Raw genomic sequence first — 8,294 nt, 5'->3', positions numbered from 1 at the left:
CCAAAGACCCTGATTGATGTGCATAAATTAACCGTGTCCTCGCTACTCAGATATGAACAATCTATGTTCCATTCTTACCTGGTGGGTGTCGTTTATAGAACTAATTTACAATTTTATTCCATAGAATCAGAGCACGCCTTTTTCTCAAACATGTATGAGAACTGTGTATTATTGTATTAAAAGAGGAGGACCTTACAAAACACCACACACACCCAAAAGGAAACTTGTACAAATCACCTTTGCACCAAGAAAAAGAATACAACCACAACCTATAGAACGCACACACTTCTGAGACAACTAGATGAAAAGGTAAAAATACCTTTAGCCCCAGCCAAACCCCACAACTGAATTTTCTGGCTAGCAAGAAATAAGGCTCTAGCCAAACAAGAGGACACCCATCATAAACACTTATGTTGCGGTGATTCTAGATGGTCCAAGCCCCAAGAATCACACAGGAGCTGAGGTCTTTCTGCAATTATCCTCCAGCAGCAAGAATAATCTTCTCCCACGAATCATCAAAGAACTCTTCTCCAATCTGAATGGCAAGGATTTGTAGGCCTACTATTTGGAATAGCCTCCTGAACAAAAAAACTCTGACAAGGATGCAATAAAGGAGAAGATGGTTTATGGATTCCTTAGCTTGATCATAGCGAGGACACCCCTCTGGAAGGGAATGTCTTCTGATTCATGTTACATGACTTCTCACGGTAAAAAAGCAATTCAAGTGTCTGGTTGTCAAATTTTGAGGCAAGTACAATAAGGAAGGGCAAAATTTTCCTCAAAGGAATTCCATCTATGCGGCTTGTTTTGGACCTACCTTGCTAGGCTTAGGCCCAAGTAAAATCTAATAGTAGAAGCACAACTCCATCTATGCGGCTTGTTTTGTCAGTAGAAAATAGCACCCAATGAGGAGTTACTACTCTAGTACTCAAGAACTGGTTAAGTTGCAGAAAAAAGAAAGAGCAGAATCTTACCTGGTTCCAACCCAAAGGAGCAAGAACAGTTCGTGTGACATGAATATCGCCAAAGTCCTTCTCGCCTGCGACGTTGTGAATGCCACGAGCATGCCTGACATGCGCATTTGAAAGAGACAGTCACGAATACATACCTAGCATTTCTTTTTTTGTTGTATTGCTCCCTTGGCTGTTCTATAATTTAGTATTGATGGGAAAGTAGGAAGTACCAAGTAAATGGTTTTGCAGCAGTGTAGAGGGTGCAGGGCAGTGGTGGCACCAAGTTCCATCCCACCTAGCAAATTTGCCTTGGACTGCTAGGAGGACCTGTGACTGCTCCACCCTGACTAGCAGGACCTGTGACTATAGTCCCTAGCTCTTGTGACTGCACCAGCCTGGCAAATTTGCCTAAGACTGCTCTCCCCTGGTATCCATGCTCAGGTATCAGGAATGCGAGAGCGACGATTGATAGGATTCTGTGGTAGTTTAGAGGATGGATACTGTAAGGAAGCCATATGGATTGATAGGATTCTGTGGTAGTTTAGAAAAATAATTAGAATCATGACATCATCTATAAAATTAAGGAAAGTAAAAGCTCATGCATTGAGAGGCTAACCTGGCCATTTCTTGGATACTCACCAAAATATTATTCATTAGGGAAGTCAGCTCTCCACGACAAGTAATAATATATGCAAAATGCGGTTGTAGGAAGCAATCATGTTATACATACGCTTGCAGCCATCCTGTGTTAAAAGCTAAATATGTTGGAGATTATTCATTTGGATGCCCATGCTTCTACTGTCCTAGGAGTTGAAAACAGCAGAAGATAAGTAACAGTGACATCAAAGGAAAAGTATATAGACATGGCAACTTTGGCCTTATGGGCTATGGCTTTGCACAACAGACAGCCTTGAAGATGGTATAACACACATTGTTGTCAATACAGTCGAAGAAAACAATGCTGAGGTATATACAAGTAATAAGATGGAAGAACTGAAATTTACATGAAACAAATGTCGCAGATACATGAACCATTTGTTGAGATCCTAAAACTTGCCTGTCATCAACAAAAATGTTGCCCCAACCGCTTGGCCAGGGTGGGGCTGGAAGCCATAGCCAAGTAATAATTATGATGCTCAAACAAGAATACAGTCTTTTCCAGTCGTCTCTCAAGTTTGAAGATCTTTTCGAAAGATAACCTTGACGAATGGTCTGAACCTGGAAATAGTACATTACGAATTTAACTTTGTTTTTCAAACTGTAAACCTGCTTTGGATCTCCAGTGTATTAGTGCCTTACCTTGCCTTTTGAAGTTGACTGCATAACTGCCTCGATCTGTTTATGTGAACTTCTGCCAATAGTATCTAATGCTTATTTATACCCACCTTGCAGCAAGAACCCTCGCAATGAGATGCTACTTGAGAAGTTGAAGGAATCAGATCACGGTCCTAATAAGAAACAGAAGCAGCAACAATAAACATCAAGCCAATCGCAACAAAATACTAGCAACCGAACTTTTGCACTTACTGTCTGGTAGTATGCCTCCTGACAACCACTGATTGTAGAAAATTCCTCACCATTGGGGTAATTGTAATTTTGACCACACAACTTACAATATGGGCAAGTTCTATGTGCCCTCTCCTGGTATGAATGTCCATACTTGATCCTGCAGTATGCATCTCGCTCCATGGTTCCATGCATCACGTATCTGTGTTTTGGATATTTACTAGTGTATCGTCCCTCAGCATATTCTTCACTGATTCTGGTCTCTAGATGTGTCCTTCCGTATTTATAGCTTGGGGCTACATCAGACATACAAAATAACAGTTAATTCATGCAGAGATAGAAAGGAAGATGGAAACAAGTTAATTTGGTTGTATACTTCAGAAACCGACCATGCACTGGAGAGTCTCTTCAATAGTAAGCTCTGTATCCTCGCACAGAAGTATGCCTCTCTTCAACATCAATAGAGTGACGACGAGAATGATTATCTGAATACGAACGCCTTACAGGACTAAAATGCCTATATCTGTCCGAGTGGTGTCCTCTACCACTAGAACTTTTATCTACAAATCCTCTTCTGACGCCTAGCAAGGAACTTGAGCCTTGCCGGGAATACTTCTTGAAAGCATGCCTTGGCCTTTGTAAACTAGCTTTTATGGGAACCTATAAATTCAGTTGAGAAAAGTAATTAAACATATCTGGATCAAACGGTGAGAAATGGCAACACAGAAAATAAATGGCGCTAAAGTGGTTACCTTTCCACTACCTTCACCAACACCATCTTTATTGACCATCTTAATGCAGTCTAAAGCTGACTGTCTTGCTGTAAAGCCAATGAAACCAAAATCTTTTTGTGCTGCCGTGAACATATTTCTAGCAAATTGTATGCTATCAATTTCACCAATTTTCCCGAAAATTTCTCTCACTTTGTCTTCATCCTAGTGAGGTGGTACGCCATCCAAGAAAATAGATTTCACCTGCATTGCATGACAAAATTGAAGACATTGTAAAAGACAATAAAAGAATGATGGAATATATGCGTGTGAATTGTCCAGATTGAGGGTTTTGCACAAGGCAAACAAACCCCTATATAAAGCAGTTGTTCATTCATGTAACTACCACAAAAGATTAGTTCATAAACATCCACAATACACAGTTGCTAAACAGTCTTTTTGTGACAGCGATTAGTCATACCAGCACAACACTAGTAAAAGAACAGCATGCCTTTTGCAGGTAAGCCCTATAACTGAAGCAAGGATTAGTGGCAACAACAGAAATGTGAGCACCTTTTGATACTCTCAGAGCTAGAACTAACTATTTTGAGGGTGCAAAGTAGCGCAAAACTAAACCAAGGTATCATGTATGGTTATCCCCAAAAAATTCCTTGCCTACACTGCCATCTAAAAAGTCCAGTAAGCCTTCGCCACACTGTTGCCTCAGAACTAGCATCAGCTTGCACTCAACTCCTCATCAATTCCATAATCGATGCTCAGATCACGCATGGGTGGGATGGTCTCCATGGCAAAAACCATCATGTGAGGGAACGATTCGTCCTCATTGCCGCGCAACACAAACTGAAGGAACACATTAGGGGTCAAAAGTGGAGCTAACGACCCTGTAGAGGTCGTCGTAGACGTAGACCTTGCGGTGGGGGCCTTGGTCGACGTCATGGCACCGGATGACGCACACCTCCACGCCGTACAGGTAGCTGTTGTGGAGCGCGAGGTTGCCACGCTCGAGCGTCTGGTCGGCGGAGTGGTTCACGAGGTTGCGCTGGCGGCCGCCGCAGCCTGTATAGACGAGGACGTCGTCGGTGTCCTCGTCGTCGAGGTACCCTCCGGAGGAGACGATGCTCGTGGCGATGGACTGGCCCACGTCGAGGAGTCTACTGGGGATGTAGCCGATGCTGGCCTGAGGCGCGGTGTGGAGGCCAACGACGCAGATCTCGGCGCGGTAGTAGAAGGCGTCGCCGACGAGGACGCCGGGGATGTCGCCGATGAGGCGGACCTCACGGTGGAGCCAGTGGCCGGTGGAGAGCATCTGGCTGGAGGCGCGGAGGTCATGGCGATTGCGGATGCCGACGGAGGTCTCTTGGAGCTGGTACCTGCTACGAAGCGCCTCAAAGGTGAGCCACGCGCGGCGGACGAGCGTGTGGCGGACGAGGCCTGCACCTGCTTAGAGCTCGAGGTGGCGTGGCGGCGGCGCGGCCTGGCGCTGGTGAGAGAGGACAGAGGAGCGTGTGTGGGAGGGATGAGACAGGGTGAGAGAGAGCCGCGCGCGCGTGGGATTTTTAGATCTACTAGGTTTTTTTAGGATTAAGTTCGACGGTGTCCACAAGCCCGATGAACTTAACTTAAGAACGTGGGTACCCACGTTTCTAACTCGTTAAGTTCGACGGTTTTATCCAGAACCCACGAACTTAACTTAAAAACGTGGGTACCCACGTTCTTAACATAACCCATGAACTTAACTCAAGTAAGAACGTGGGTACCCACGTTTTTAATTTTACCCACGAACATTTATCAGTTTCTTGTAGTGTGTTTCCAATATCATACCATTAGCCCTTTCCACCTGACCATTAGCTCTTGGGTGTGCTACTGATGCATACTTGATCTGGATTCTCCGTTGTTCGCAGAAATCAAAGAATTCATAGCTAGTGAAGTTGGATCCCAGGTCAGTTATGATGCTATTCGGTATCCCAAACCTGAATATTATGTATTGTATTAATTCTACTGCCTTGGATGAAGTTAGAGAAGCAATGGGTTTGTACTCTATCCATTTGGTGAATTTGTCGATGGCGACCAGTACGTGAGTATAGCCTCCCTGAGCTTTCTTGAAGGGTCCAATCATGTCCAATCCCCAGCACGCAAATGGCCATGTTATAGGTATGGTCTACAGCTGCTGTGCTGGTAAATGTTGTTGCTTTGACAAGAATTGGCAAGCTTCACATCTCTAGACTAACTCGGCTGCGTCACTCTTTGCTGTTGGCCAATAGAAACCAGACCTAAAAACTTTCCAGACCAGAGTTCTGGATGCTGCATGTATTCCACACTGTCCAGAGTGGATCTCGTCTAATAGTTGTTTCCCAGTAACCGAGGAGACGCACTTCATGAGGACTCCTGTCGCACCCCTTCTATACAGTGCGCCCCTATGATGGTGTAGTGGGCCGACTGTCTCGCAATGCGTTCTGCTGCAGCCTTATCATCCGGTTCTTCTTCATTCCTTATGTACCTGATGATAGGCCCTCTCCAGTCATTAGGGTCTGATTCTTGTTGGCTCAGGGTGTTGCATTCTTCCGCCTGGTCTGAGGGAATACTTGGGTGTGGCACTTCCTGGACGAAAACTCCATGTGGGACCTGGGTCCGACTGGATCCTAGCTTCGACAACTCGTCTGCTGCGGCGTTGCGATCTCTTTCCACGTGATGGAATTCCAGCCCTTCAAACTTGTCTTCTAATTTTCGGACGGCTGTACAGTACTTGCCCATGGAATCTGTCGAGCAATCCCAGTCTTTATTTATCTGGCTTATGACCACTAGTGAATCTTCGTATACCATCATCCTCCTAATGCCCAGTGATATGGTGATGTTCAACCCATGGATCAGAGCCTCATATTCTGTTGCATTATTTGATGCTGGGAATAATAACTGAAGAGCATACTTGAGTTGTTCACCTCCAGGGGCAATGAAGAGGATCCCTGCGCCTGCTCCTTGCAGTTTCAGCGAACCATCGAAATACATTCGCCATACTTCAGTAGCTTCCGGGTTGTTAGGAACTTGTTGCTCGGTCCACTCTGATACGAAGTCAACTAGTGCTTGAGTTTTCACTGCTGTGCGCGGCCGAAATTCTATGTCATGAGCTCCTAACTCATAGGACCACTTGGCTATTCTTCCAATGACTTCTTTGTTGTGAAGGATATCCCCTATTGGAAACCCGGTGACTACTATGACTTTGTGGTCGTCAAAGTAGTGACGAAGTTTGCGAGCAGTTAGAAGTACTGTGTACAGTAGTTTTTGAACTTAGGGATACTTCTTTTTAGAGGGTCCCAGAACTTCACTGATGAAGTAGACTGGATGCTGTATTGGATATGTGTGTCCTTCTTCTGCCCGCTCGACTACCAACACGGTGCTCACCACGTGAGTCGTGCAGGAGATGTATAACAACAGATCTTCCGCCGGTTGATCTGGCGTGGCTCGGCGCGGCGGCTTCAGTACTGGTGGCGTGGTCAAGAACTTCTTCAATGCTTCGAGAGCTTCCTGTGCTTTCTGCGGTCCACTCGAACTTGTCCACCTTCTTGAGCAATTTGTAGAATGGTAAGCCTTTTTCGCCTAGCCTTGATATGAACCTACTCAAGGCTGCCATGCATCTAGTAAGCATTTGCACTTTCTTCTGTGATCGTGGCGCTTCCATTCTCATTATGGCCTCGATTTTTTCTGGGTTGGCTTCAATTCCTCGGGTGGCTTACAATGAATCCGAGTAACTTCCCTGCTGGTACTCCAAAGACACATTTTTCTGGGTTGAGCTTCCACCGGTATCGCCTCAGGCTGTTGAAGACCAGCTGCAAATCTTCAATGAAGTTTTCTGAGTTTTCTGTTTTAATCACCACATCATCAACATAAGCTTCTACCCGCTTGCCCAGTGATCGGCTAAGCATGTTTGAATGGCTCTCTGCTAAGTCGCTCCAGCATTCTTGAGGACGAACGGCATGGGGGTATAGCAGAAAGCTCCAACGGGGTAATGAATGCAGTTTTTCCTCGTCTTCTTTTGCCAGGCTGATATGATGGTATCCAGAGTAGCAGTCCAGGAAGGACAACATAGAACATTCGGCGATCGAATCTACCACCTGATCTATTCTAGGGAGTCCGAAGGGATCCTTCGGACAGTGTTTGTTGAGATCTGTATAGTCGACGCACATGCGCCAATCCACTTTATTCTTTTTGAGTACAAGAACAGGATTTGCTAGCCACTCAGGATGCAGTACTTCTCTAATGAACCATGCTACGACTAAGCGAGCTAGCTCGAAGCGAATAACCTCTCTCTTGTCAGGCGTGAAACGATGCAATTTTTGTTGGATCGGCCTTGCCTAGGGATAGACCTTCAGTTTGTGCTCGGCCAGTTCTCTCGGGACTCCCGACATATCCGCTGGCTGCCATGCGAATACGTCTCGGTTATCTTGCAGGAACTGGACGAGCGCGCCTTCCTATTTGTCGTTCAGGCTGGAGCTGATGATGGCAGTCTTGCGTTCGTCGGCGAACCCAAGGTTGATTCTCTTTGTCTCCTCAGTCGGCCGCATAGAGGTCACGGCTTGAGCTTCATTCGCAGGTATCGCGAGGTCTTCCTTAGGCTTTGAGTTTGCCTGCACGGAGGAAGTCATCGGTGGTTTGGTAGTGAGGGCCGCCTGAATGGAAGTCAGCGCGTACGGTGATGATCCCTTATGGTCCCGGCATCTTCAATATCATGTACGAATAGTGCGGAATGGCCATGAATTTTGCCAATCCTAGCCTGCTGATGATGGCATTGTATCCGCAGTCGAAGCTCACCACCTCGAACCTCAGGAACTCGGTTCTGTAGTTTTCCAGAGTTCCAAAGGTGACTGGCGTGTAGATGTGTCCAAGCGAGTATTCTCCTTCAGTCGGCACAATGCCGAAGAAAGGGGTGTCTGACTCGTGGAGCTCTTTGAGTGCAACTCCCAACCCTAAGAGTGTCCGGGGGAAGGTGACGTTGATGTTGCTTCCCTCGTCCACTAATACCTTCTTTACCCTGCTCTCTCGGATCACTGGATCGACGAGGTGCGGGTACTTGCCCGAATGATCGAAGTTGAGCCATTTATTTGCCCGAGTA

General features: G+C 46.0%; 1 pseudogene; it reads right to left on the bottom strand.

The window, feature by feature from the left end:
• Nucleotides 1-2,310: 2,310 nt before the first annotated feature.
• LOC103653504 (uncharacterized) lies at nucleotides 2,311-3,332 on the bottom strand (annotated as a pseudogene).
• Nucleotides 3,333-8,294: the final 4,962 nt, after the last annotated feature.

This window comes from Zea mays, chromosome 4 (assembly GCF_902167145.1).
Source record: "Zea mays cultivar B73 chromosome 4, Zm-B73-REFERENCE-NAM-5.0, whole genome shotgun sequence".
NCBI classification, from domain to species: Eukaryota; Viridiplantae; Streptophyta; class Magnoliopsida; order Poales; family Poaceae; genus Zea; species Zea mays.
This window is presented reverse-complemented; position numbering and strand designations above follow the sequence as displayed.